Here is a 13,162-nt window from a genome sequence, read left to right as displayed (position 1 = left end):
TGCTTTCTTCCTGCCATTTAAATCAGCATGGATGATGGCCCATACTCTCCTCATTCCTGGCTTCATGAGACTTTTATTAAGAAATATTGCAATATTTTCATTCTTATGTACTTATTTGTTGCAATTATAGCAGTTTGCTCCTAAATGCAAAATGGGTAAAGTATAGAATAGTAAGCATATTACCATTCAGTTTCAAAATAAAGACATTACTTTGACTCCTGTAATCAAAAACAATTATTTTGGGGGCTCTTGGGTGGCTCAGTCAGTTAAGCATCTGCCTTCGGCTCAAGTCATGATCCCAGCGTCCTGGGATTGAGCTCTGCATCGGGCTCTATTGTTCAGCGGGGAGCCTGCTTCTCCCTCTCCCACTGCTGCTCCCCCTGCTTGTACTCTCTCTCTCTAAAATAAAATCTTAAAAAAAAAGACAATTATTTTTCCACAAATGTCCTTAATGGGGAAGGATTTAGTAACAAAAATATTATGCACATGCAGGTGGTAAACCCTCAGCATTTTCTTTTACGTATTAGGTCAAGATATTTCACTTCCTCCCACTGAATTGTCACTTAAACCAGCAGTACAGTTTTTCTGTTTTAGAAACTAAAAATACATATGTTTCAAAAAAATAGACCTAGATTTTTGTCTTGCATAAGGACTTCTGAGGCCTTTACTCCAAATAAGCAAACTAAGATGAAAATTAGCCTGCTTTCAAGCACAATATGTATGAAATACTGGGGTGTAAGGACCCCCCGAAAGAGGTTGGCTGCCTTCTCACATTGCCGTGTTATATGGTAGAGTTCCCTGAAATGGCAATGCACATCGATTCTGCATTTTATTTTGGATTACCCCCTACAGAGCAGCATCCACATGATCCCCTGGGCCAATTGAACCACACGACATAAAACTGACATTTTCAGTAGATTGGAAGGCATTTGCATTTTGGATTGAGAGACAGATACAAAAAGCAGAGCTTGCAAAAGAAAGATACAAGCATGGAATGAGAACAGGACGGGTCACCTGTGTCTTTGACTTCCAACAGAGAAGTTGGATCTGGGAAGGAGTGCTGCCAACAAAAGGGTGTCAACAAGAATCTGGAGGATCTCACCTAAGTATATCTACATCGGCCACCACTAAGGTGTGGGGATACATATTCCAGCTCATTCCAAACACCAGAGGTCTGGCTTCCCTTTGGTTCTGTCTTCATGTCTTTCTGACTTTACTTAATTGTTGAGAAAGAAAATGATGATTTCCCTGGCCTTGACTGTTCAGGAAATGAAGACTCTGACAAAGACAGGAGTAGACGAGGTTCTTCTTGGATGACAGGGGCAGTCAAGTCCTCAAAAGAGGAGAGAAAGGCTTATGAACTTAACATTTTTTTTCTTGAGTATAATTCCCAGAACACGTTCTTGACCATGGCCATTTGCCAGTTCAACAGTCATGTTTGCCCCCAGCTTCTTTTGAATTTCCCATAATGTCTTCTGTCAGAGCCAATACATAAGCTCATTTTTCCCCAATTCTCTTTCGTTTCACAGGAAACTACCATCAGTTACAAGTATACCCCCAGGATATTAAACATCACTCTTGCTTAGCCCAAGATTTCAAAGTCTGAGAGAAACATGGAAAAATTTGCTTGACTCATTGAATCCAGTGTAGTCAAAGAACCCTGTGATAAAGGCTGACAAACATGATGCATATTGAGGCTTCTGTTTTTATTTTTTCTCTAACTGAGAATGTATCAATCTGCTGAGGCATTTTAAGGATTTGAATTGCTTTGCCAATATTTATTTGAGATGTGGCTAGAAGCTACAAGTTGATTATGAAGCCAGGAAGAGTAGAACAGGAACGTTTATGGAGCTAAATACATTGGCAGCAACTCAACCCACAAGAGGCAGATAAAAATAAGTGAAAATAAACAATTAGTAATGTGTGTCACTTAGCTCACAAATACAGTATATGGGTTTTTTTTTTTAGTTGAATATGAAACATTCTATACCTGACTATACATATCAGTTAGAAAGGAAACAGGGCTGAATAGTAGGAACACTAAAAATAATTGTATCATGGAAAGAAATGACCTTTCAAGCACTCTTTGGGTACAAAGACCCTGAGATGTCTCCTAGGCATGAGGTCCTATTCTTCCAAAAATGATAAGACTGGTATTACTTTAGACATCTTTTGTTTTTTTTATGATTTTATTTATTTTTATTTTTTAATTTTTTTGTTTCAAGTTTTTATTTAAATTTGAGTTAGTTATATATAGTGTAATCATGGTTTCAGGAGTAGAATTTAGTGACTCATCACTTACATATAACACCTAGTGCTCATCACAACAAGTGCCCTCCTTAATACCCATCACCCATTGAATCCATCCCATGCTCACCTCCCTCCATCAACCCTCAGTTTATTCTCTATAGTTAAGAGTCTCTCAAGATTTGCCTCCCTCTTTTTTCCCCTCCCCCCACATTCATCTGTTTTATTTCTTAAATTCCACATCTGAGGGAAATCATATAGTATTTGTCTTTTTTCTGACTGATGTGTTTCACTTAGCATAATACACTCTAGCTCCATCCACATTGTTGCAAATGGCAAGATTTCATTCTTTTTTAATGGCTGAGTAATATTCCATTGTGTATATCTATACCACATCTTCTTTATCCGTTCATCAGTCAATGGCCATTTGGGCTCTTTCCATAATTTGGCTGTTGTTGATAATACTACTTTAGACATCTTAAAAACAACAAGCATAAAAGACTCTTCTTTCAATTGTTGATGTATTCTCATGTTTTATCATACCTTAATAGAACAGCAATTTAACAGTAGACCCCAAAAGCACCATGGAAATCTAACTTTGCTGAAAGAAATAGAATGTGCCCTGAGGAAGGAGACAGAGTTCGAGAGTGATTGGCTGTGATAAATCTCATGCCTTCTTGGAAAAGAGGAAGTCATGATTTTTCTATGTCTGGAATTAGAGGTTGCAGAAAAAAAATGACTCTAGAAGAAATAGCTTTTGCCTTAACCTGATATGTAGATGTAGTTACCCTGATTATTACCTGCCATGAATGGCCAGCAATCTCTGTACCGACAGATGAAAGACTACTCCAGACTTTGCTATGAAAGAGAGGAGAAGGCAAGGGGGTCAGCACTCAGAGACGAAGACCCCTTGCTCTTCTTAGCTCTCACCTTCACTGGTGCTTTAGGTTAACATAAATCTTTATCACTGTGTTTCTCAAACAAGTGATGTGTGACAAGGGGTCTTACTGGAACTAGGAGGATCTGATTACGGGAAAGATAGAAACTGCTAATCAGCGTGTTCTATGAGTTCTGCTAAACATAGCCTAAAGGACATTGCATACATCTCTTAGATCACAGGGTGACTGTTTGGGCTAAGGAAGCTTCGGGGAAGGCAACTCCTTGCAGCATTCCTACAGCAGAATGGTCATTCCTTGGCATTCCAAAGGCCTACACCATTCTCTGAAACCTTCCCTCGCCCCCAGCAGCCTCCATGTTACATTTTGGCAAACCTAGGTATTATAATTTCATGCTCTACATTAACCCCAACAATTGCCTAGTGATGAGGTTTTCATCCAGTTATTAAAGACAGAAAAAAAATAGAGAAGCTAGAGCACCAGGCAGGGTTTAGCAAAGCAGTGTTTCCTGCAGAGTCTGTGGTACCCAATGAAAGAAAATAACTGACTTAAAGAATGGGGTCCTTGTTAAGGAGATGTGCAAGGAGAAGTTCAAGGAATGGGTAGAGGTGAAAATAAGGCTGACTTTGATGACAAATGTAAAACAAACAAATAAATGTAGACACAGACCTTACACCCTTCACAAAAATGAACTCACAATGGGTCGCAGACCTAAAGATGAAACAAAAAAACCCCTATAAATCTCCCAGAAGATAACAGAGGAGAAAACCTAGTTGACTGGGGGTATAGTGATGCCCCTTTAGATACAATACCAAAGATACCATCCATGAAAGAAATAATTGATAACCTGGACTATATTGAAATTACAAACTTCTGCTCTGCAACTGACACCAATCAGGAGAATTAGAAGACAAGCCACAGAGAAAATATTTTCAAAAGACACATCTGATAAAGGACTTTGATCCAAAACATACAGAGAACCCTTAAAATTCAACAGTAAGAAAATAAAAAAACTTGATTAAGAAATGGGCCAAAGATCTTAACAGACACCTCACCAAAGAAGCTATACAGATGGCAAATAAGTATATGAAAAGATGCTCCACATTAGATGTCATCAGGGAAATGCTAAGTAACATAATAATGACATATGGCTACATACCTATTGGAATGGTCAAAACCCAGAACACTGATAACGTCAAATGTTCTGAGGATGTGAAGCAACAGGAACTCTCATGCTTTGCTGGTAAAAATACAAAATGGTTCAGACACTTTGAAAACACTTCAGAGATTTCTTACAAAACAATCACTCTCTTAACCATATGATTCAACCATCATGCTTCTTGGTATTTACCCAAAGGAGTTGAAAACTTATGTGCACACAAAAACTTTCACATGGATGTTTGTAGTAGCTTTATTCATAATTTCCCAAACTTGGAAGCAATAAACATGTTCTTCAATAGGTGAGTGAATACATCAACTGTGATACATTCAGAGAATAGAATATTATTCAGTGCTAAAAGGAAATGAGCTATGGAGTCATGAAAAGATACGGAAGAACCTTAAATACATATTACAAGTAAAAGAAGCCAATCTGAGAAGGCTGCATACTGTATGATTTTAACTGTATGATGTTCTGGAAAAGACAAAACTGTGGAGACAATAAAAGATCCACGGTTGTTGGAGTGGGAGTGGTAGGAGGGATGAAAAGGCAGAGCATGAGGATTTTTTAGAGGAGAGAAAATACTCTGTATAGTATTATAATGATGGATATATGTTATTATACTTTTGTCCAAACCCATAAAATGTATACCACCACAAGTGAACCCTCATTCACTCGTTAAGTTAAACTACAGACTTTGGATAATTGTGATGTGTCAGTATATGTCCATCCTTGGTGTAAAAAAAATGTCCCGTTTTGGTGAGTGATGTTCATAATGGGGAAAGCTATGCATGCATGGGGGCAAGGGATATTTGGGAAATCTCTGCGTCTTTCTCTCAATTTTGTTGTAAACCTAAAACTGCTCTAAAAATTCAAGTCTTTAAAAAAAAAAAGAAGAGCATTAGTAATTCTTATCTTAGATTTACCAAAATAATGATTCTTTGAGGTCTCTAGCACAGTACATATTTAAACATAAATACATAAATTAATGCCTCACTTGCTGCCAGCCTACAAATCTGTTTAAAAAAAAAAAAATAGCCAGGAAATTATGTTATAAAGACTCCAAACTGTAGACTACAAGTGTTCTTCCTAGTTGGGTGCCTTTTTAAAAAGACAAGTGATAAAATTTCTATTTTCAGACAGGTTCCAAGGGTGGTTCTGAGATGACTCCTGAGTTGGTTTATGTTAAAATTGACTGTTTTAAACAATTCTTCCTTTGCAGAGAAAGCAAGTAATAAATATAGTCCCAGGGGCAGCTTCATTTTTTTTTTCTGTTTACTTAATGCACCATCTTTTTATTAAACAGTTTAAATCCCCAAGATTGACAAACTAACAATTGTATTTTTTCCTTAAATAATATAATTAGAAGATAGATTTTAACCAAAGATTATCATAACACTTTCCTTTTGTTCAAGCTGATATTGGCACTTATGCATTAATACATTTACATCGACATACAGAGTTCCTCTATGTCTGAGTTTTCATCAGATAAAAACTTCCCTGAACTCATCTTTTCTTTAATCAATTCATGAGGTCTGATGTCTTTTTTTGAAAAAGATCTATTTATTTATTCTGGAGAGGGGTGGGGAGGGGTAGAGAGAAAGGGAGAGAAATCTTCACACAGACTCCGGGCTCAGCATGGAGCTGACACAAGGCTCACCAACATCATGACCTGAGCTGAAATCATGACCTGAGCTGAAATCATGACCTGAGCTGACACCAAGAGTTGGATGCTTAACCAACTGAGCTACCCAGTCTCCCCATGAGGTCTGATACCTTAACTATTAAGTATCCTCAAGAAAAGCAAAGGAAATGTATGGAAGATAAAAGTATTTCAACTAACACAGGACTTTCAGAAAACTTCATCATCTACAACAGCCTGTTTCTCTAAATGTGTCTATTTTATTCTGCTTTACCCATCATTTTTACTACATATACCTCCTCTCCTCTGGTGATATCCTTTTCTAAATGAGTTAATACTCTAGGCAGCAGCATTACACAAAAATGTCGAGACAAATAACTCCTATTATGTACCCACTAAACAAGCATATTATATACATGATGTAAGCCTCACCAAAAAAAAAAAAAGGAAAAGAAGAAAGAAAGAAGAAGAAAGAAAGAAAGAAAGAAAGAAAGAAAGAAAGAAAGAAAGAAAGAAAGAAAGAAAGAAAGAAAGAAAGAAAAAGAAGGGAGGGAGGGAAGGAAGGAAGGAAGGAAGGAAGGAAGGAAGAGAAAAAGAAAGAAAGAAAAAGAAGGGAGGGAGGGAAGGAAGGAAGGAAGGAAGAAAGAAAGAAAGAAAGAAAGAAAGAAAAAGAAGGGAAGGAAGGAAGGAAATCTGCATGGTAGATTTTACATGCACCATTTTACTTTTGAGGAAATTGAAGCAAAGATAGTTTTAACAGATTAAGTGATTTTCCCAAAAATACTCAGCAAAAGAGTGATGAAACCAGAATTTGAAACTATGTTTGCCGACCTCCAAGGCCTAAATTTTTCAATCATACTAAGTGGTCTTGCACTTTTGTAAAATAATTACAGTAATATTTCCTGTGGACAGACAGTTGTTAAGACAATTAATTCAGGGGTTTATAAAGTGCCTGGAAGATGGTAGCCATTCAACAATTGGTATGCCAGTTTTGGTACCTGGAGGTGGGATGCTGCTGTATGTAAGGAATATCTAAAAATGTAGAGCTGGCTTTCAGATTGGGTAAGGGGCAAAGACTGGAAGAATAGGGAAGATCATGGTAGGGGGAAAAAAACAAAAACCAAGCTTCTATCATCTTAGAAAATTCCAAGATTGGAATAAACAGATTATTGGTAAAAATCTGGGCATTTAAGACACTGCTGGTGAACAAACAGAGCGAAATTAGAAGAGCAATAGAGAAAACGTATCTCATTCTAGACAATACCTACATCTTCATAAGTATAATTTTTGTAGAAATATGAGTGTTAAATCATTGCTGTTGAGGCTCAGAAGGGAATGAGGACAGAATTTTTGGAAACTGGAGGAAAGAACACCCTTGTTATCTAGTAACAGACGACTTAACTGGATTTTGTCCTGGGATTAGGTAGAAAGCATGACTTGCAAATAATGAATTTGGATATTTACCTGAGGAAATTTCCAAAGCAAAACATTGAAGATGCAACCTGGTTTCTTCTTGCTGCTTATAATAAAATATAAGAGGAAAGAGAAAAGTTGAAAAAAGAACTATAAAGTCCAAAGAAACCAGAACTTAATGACTTGGGAACTTTTCAGCTTATCCAGATTTCAGAACATGTTAAAATTAGGAGATTCATGGCCAGCTAAGTGTGCTCTGGAAAGAAAGCCAAGGATGTGGCTGGATGACATTTGTTTGGTGCCTTCCAAGGATCAAAAGGTCAGAATGTTCAATCACATAGAAAGCTCTTAGAAGATATTAGGTGTACAAATGATGAATTTCATCAGACATCTCAGTAGAGGCCAGGAACAGAGATGTGTTTATCCAGGGAAGATTTGTGAAGGAGCCTCTTGTCTTACGAAGTGAATTCCCCAGACACAAATGGGAGACCCACAAGGTTTTTAGAATCTTATATCAATGGAAACACTCTAAGTGTGGACTCAAAGGCACAATGACAAGAAAAAATAAAGGAAGGCTATCCCATCCCCAAAATCCTATAGGCAGGAAAGAGGCTGATGAAACTGCTTGCCTCAAACATGTACTATCCTTTAAGACACAGGAAGGACAAACCTGAGGGCAGAGCCACAGGTGTAGAGGATGGATACTCAATTCACGAGGCTTGAATTCTGATTTGCATGCTGAATTTTTGAAATTGCTTGGGACTGGTGATTACGTCTTTCCTTCTGTTTTATCCTTTTAGATCAGGGATATCTGTAACTATTTATTGTTGTCCTACACTAGTCTCACTATTGTATCTTGGGAGGAGATAACCTGTTTTTGACTTTCACAAACCCAACAGATGGAGAGGGACTTTGTTACATGATGGATTAGACCCAGAACCTCATCCATACCTAATTTAGATGATTTGGATGATGAGATTTGGGACTTGGGAGCTGATAAGACTTAGATGAGATTTTGGATTTGAGCTGATGTTGTAATGGGTTGAGACTTGAGGTATCTTGGGGTGAGATGAATATATTTTGCCTGTGAGATGGACGTGAATCTTTGGTGGCCAGGTGCAGCTGAATTCCCTGGAACTGGTGAACATATCACCTTACAAAGAAAAAGGGACTTTGCAGATGCAATTAAGTTAGGATCTTGAGTCAGGGAGATTATCCTAGATTATCCAGATGACCCAGATGTAAGAGGCAGGCTGTAGAGTAAGAGTGAGAGAAGGTGATATGGTGACAGAAGCATACTGAAGTGATTTGCTTTGATTGTGGACCATGAACCAGGGAATGCAAGGGACTTCTAGAAGCTGGAAGAGTTAAGGAAACATATTCTCCCCTAGAGTCTCTGGAAGGAATGCAGCTCTGCAGATACCCTGATTTTAGCCTATAAAACTCATTTAGGACTTCTGACCTCCAGAAATATAAGATTAATAAATTTATATTGTTTTGAGCCACTAAATTTGTGGTGATTTGTTACACCAGCAATGAAAAACTAGTACAGTATCATAATAATAACTATTGATATTGTGCTTTTTAATGTATACAGTTAGCTATGGTGATAGATATCTTTCTTCTATGCATTATTCAGATCAGATTCTTAAACAAAAAGTACTAAGCAGAGGGGGACATTTCATTACAAAGAAGGGTCCTCATTTTGCTTAATGCCTGATATGTTATGTTATAATGAAGTGCAATATATATTAACTGGGCCCAAATGGACTATTTTGAAGATTTAATATTTGCTATTTATAACAGATTTTTACAATGTCTTGATCTATATCGGTTCAAACCTCTAGACAATACCATTTACCTCCAGAAGTCCCTTTTCCCTTGTAAATTGCAACTTTAACCTACAATTTGCAATCTACAATCTTGAGCTACTACAATACCAGATTTGCTAACAATTTTTCTAGAATGTCCGATAGAATTGAATTTCACGTGGAGATTTTTATTTGGCTTAACGAAATTGATAAAAATGTGCTAAAATAAATTCTTGAAAGAAATTTGTATATATATTTTTTTGGTTGGTCTGAATCTGGGGACCATATGGCTTAATAGTTTGAGCATTCTTTTCCAAACTTTTTAGACTGCACGTTCCTATTATTACATATTTTAAGCACAACCCACATTGTGTGTAAATTTTTATATTTATATATTATATAAACTTACTATATTATACATATTGTATATCACATACAAAAACAATTTTTAAAGAAGGAAACACAAAAATTGAAATGAACCTCTTTCATATTTTCTTCTTATACCCCAGCAGGTCATTTTATATATCCACAGAGATGGGCACAGCCAGTTTGGAGAATGCTGATGGCAAAGCTTGGGTGGTAGAGGCAAGCCAACCTTGTTTGAGGACCAGCTCCTTCTCTCCAGTCATTGTGATCTCTAACAAATTAAATTGGTTTGCTAAATGTCCACAATAGCTAAACTGTGGAAAGAGCCAAGATGTCCATCGACAGATGAATGGATAAAGATGTGGTATATATATATACAATGGAATATTATGCAGCCATCAAAAGGAATGAGAGCTTGCCATTTGCAATGACATGGATGGAACTGGAGGGTGTTATGCTGAGTGAAATAAGTCAATCAGAGAAAGACAGGTATCATATGACCTCACTGATATGAGGAATTCTTAATCTCAGGAAACAAACTGAGGGTTGCTAGAGTGGTGGGGGGTGGGAGGGATGGGGTGGCTGGGTGATAGACATTGGGGAGGGTATGTGATACGGTGAGCGCTGTGAATTGTGCAAGACTGTTGAATCACAGATCTGTACCTCTGAAACAAATAATGCAGTATATGTTAAGAAAAAAAAAGAAGATAGCAGGAGGGGAAGAATTAAGTGGGGGAGACTGGAGGGGGAGACAAACCATGAGAGATGATGGACTCTGAAAAACAAACTGAGGGTTCTAGAGGGGAGGGGGTGGGGGGATGCGTTAGCCTGGTGATGGGTATTAAAGAGGGCACGTTCTGCATGGAGCACTGGGTGTTATGCACAAACAATGAATCATGGAACACTACATCGAAAACTAATGATGTAATGTATGGCGATTAACATAACAATAAAAAAATTTAAAGAAAAAAATAAATTTGTTTGCTGAGTGAATTAATTCACTTAAGCACAGCAGACAGGTAGCCTTGTTCCTGGAAACTAGAAAGAGCTTAACCAACAGTTGGGTAGTAGTTGTGGTATATTATAGTGTTATTATGTTATATGTAGTCTATGTATATTATAGTATATTATTATATTATTTATAATACTTGTTCAAAAAACATATCAGACTTTTTGCTTTGTGTCTCTTCTGGGTTTCAGCCTTGCTTGGGGAAAAAAAAAAGTGACATTTTGGTAAGCAAAGAGTTGTCCTTCTTGAGAAATGAACTTGTTTTTTATTTCCATGGTCTCTCTCTACCTACAAAGCTTACCTCAGTGGTGTTGGTGTTCTGATCGCTCTGCCTTCCACCAGTCTTTGTGATTTTACTGGTTTGCCCTTGTCGATTTGGTAATGTATGTTTTATGTTTGTTCATGTTCTGTCATGACAGACTTCTGGAAAACAGAAAAATATTTTCTAGTCTATGTACCTTTAGTCCCATCTCTTACATAAGCTGGAAAAGAAATATTTTCTTAATCAAATTTTTTATTATAGAGAGCATTTCCTAAGGTGATAGGATCCCTTCGGTTCAGTGAGGGGCACAGCCTCTCATTTCCGAGAAACAGGCTTTATAGGGAGAAGGGATTCTCATGCTTTCTTCTCCATCTCTCGCCTCCTGGGTTCTTCCCAGCAAGCATGATTAATGCACTCTGTACTTATTGATAAATATTACATTCCCTTATTTTTAATGAACCCACCCTCCTATAATAGCTTGCGATTTATTAAGTGCTTTTTCCATTGTGGGAAGAGTCCCGTAAGTTGGTTTAATTGCAGCAGAATGATTTAGTGGGAAGAGAGATGTTGGCTTCCTATTCTTGAATCTAAGAGATTTTTATTCCTTTGTGTTTTGAAACTACCACTTCCTCCTCTGACCCCCACCCCACTGTGCACACACTCCCACTCAGGGAAGTCAGGTATAAAATTAGAAGGGAAAGAAATAATGCAAGCATGGAAAATATGAGATAACATTTCTAAAAATAATGCTGGTAACAGAAGCAGTCCACTTTGAAACCAAGAAGAGGGTGTTAAGTCCTCTCCAGACTGCATTTCTCAATCGTTCTTCATTGGTGCTGCCCTCCCGTAGCAGACTAGGACCTCACATTTCTCAATAGCTTTCCTGGGTCACTTACCTAGGATTTTAGAAAATTGCCCAACGTTTGATTCCAAGTTTCTTTTTATAACCCAGAGAAGGGCATGTTCCCACCACATTTCCTTTGTTGCTTATTTCCTCCTCTTCCCGTCTTGTTTACTTCTGCCCACTACGCGGGGCCAGCCTTTGGTTAAGTTATGAAATTTGTAGAATGTTCTTCAGGCTTCTCCAACTTCCAGCACCTCTCTGCAGCAAGCTGATGAGATGTCCTGGAGAATTATTAAGCCCATTCTCTCTACCTCTTAACAATGAAAACTAGGACAGTTTGGACAGAAGTTATAATTCAAACTAGAATATGGAAAAACTTGCTTGAGAACAAAAGCTGTTCAAGAATAAGATGACTGACTTGGGACAGGACACAAAATCATATATATGTATATATATATATATTATATATATATATACACACACACATATAATACATATATATATATAATGATTGTATATAATCGCGTATGTCATAATATGACTTATTATGGCAGCTGGAGGGAGCTATTAAACATAGTTCACCATTCCAGCATTTAAAACCTTCCAATGAATCTCCACTTCCTGCGGAGCAGAAGGCGAAATCCGGGATGGGTCAGCCTCCCCACTGCAACTCTGATTCTCTCCAGTCACTCCTTATTTCCCTATTCCCCATGATCTTCCTTAAACACACAAGGCTCCCTCCAGCCATAGGGCCTCCTTGGAGTGTCTGTTCTTTGCCTGGATTCCTCTTTTCTCTGATACTCCTGTGATTAATTCCTTCATGTACTTTATGTCTCTGCTCAGATATCGTTTTCTCAACAACTTCATGGTCTTCCTAACTTTGTTGCTCTGCTTATTTATAGACAGGGATTCAGGGAGATTAAAACCCTACACCACTGCTGTCGCATCCTTCCCAGAAACTACTGCATGTTTGCTTTTAATTCAACAAATGGAGAGAAGTTATGCTCGTGTAATTTCTGTGGTTAAATCCAGGGAGCGCCTGGGTGGCTCAGTTGGTTAAGCGTTTGCCTTTGGCTCAGGTCATGGTCCCAGGGTCCCAGGGTCCTGGGATTGAACCCCAAGTCAGGCTCCCTGCTCACAGGGAGACTGCTTCTCCCTCTCCCTCTGCTGGTCTCCCTGCTTGTGCTTTCTCTCTCTCTCTCTGTGTGTCAAATAAATAAAATCTTTAAAAAAAAAATACTCTCTTACAGCATACCCTTTTAAAGTTCTGTTTAACCTTGGGATTTTGTCACTGAATCTTTCACTTGAGAAATTTCTCCTTTCTCCTTTTAACTGGAATTCTTGGATGTCCTTTTTGCTGCCCAGAAGCCCTGAACTATGTGTGTGTCCCTCTCTAGTCTGGCTCGTTCTGAATTATGCTTTCCTCTGCTCTCACATCTTATCAAAATCTATTTGGCTTTGTGGGAACTTTTCCCAAAAGGCATATTCATTGGGGAGAGAGGAGGAAGCTGGA

The 13,162-nt window shown here is 37.9% G+C and overlaps 1 long non-coding RNA gene across 1 annotated transcript; it reads right to left on the bottom strand.

Moving 5' to 3' along the window:
- Positions 1–1,094: 1,094 nt before the first annotated feature.
- Positions 1,095–11,795, bottom strand: LOC113939005. The gene is made up of 3 exons (XR_003525087.1): positions 11,702–11,795; positions 10,845–10,966; positions 1,095–1,333 (listed from the first exon to the last, which is right to left on the bottom strand). It is a non-coding gene; the product is annotated as an uncharacterized LOC113939005 (long non-coding RNA).
- Positions 11,796–13,162: the final 1,367 nt, after the last annotated feature.

Source organism: Zalophus californianus, chromosome 16 (genome assembly GCF_009762305.2).
Source record: "Zalophus californianus isolate mZalCal1 chromosome 16, mZalCal1.pri.v2, whole genome shotgun sequence".
In the NCBI taxonomy this organism is placed as follows: Eukaryota; Metazoa; Chordata; class Mammalia; order Carnivora; family Otariidae; genus Zalophus; species Zalophus californianus.
Note: the sequence above shows the minus strand (reverse complement) of the source record. Positions and strands in the feature narration are given on the sequence as shown.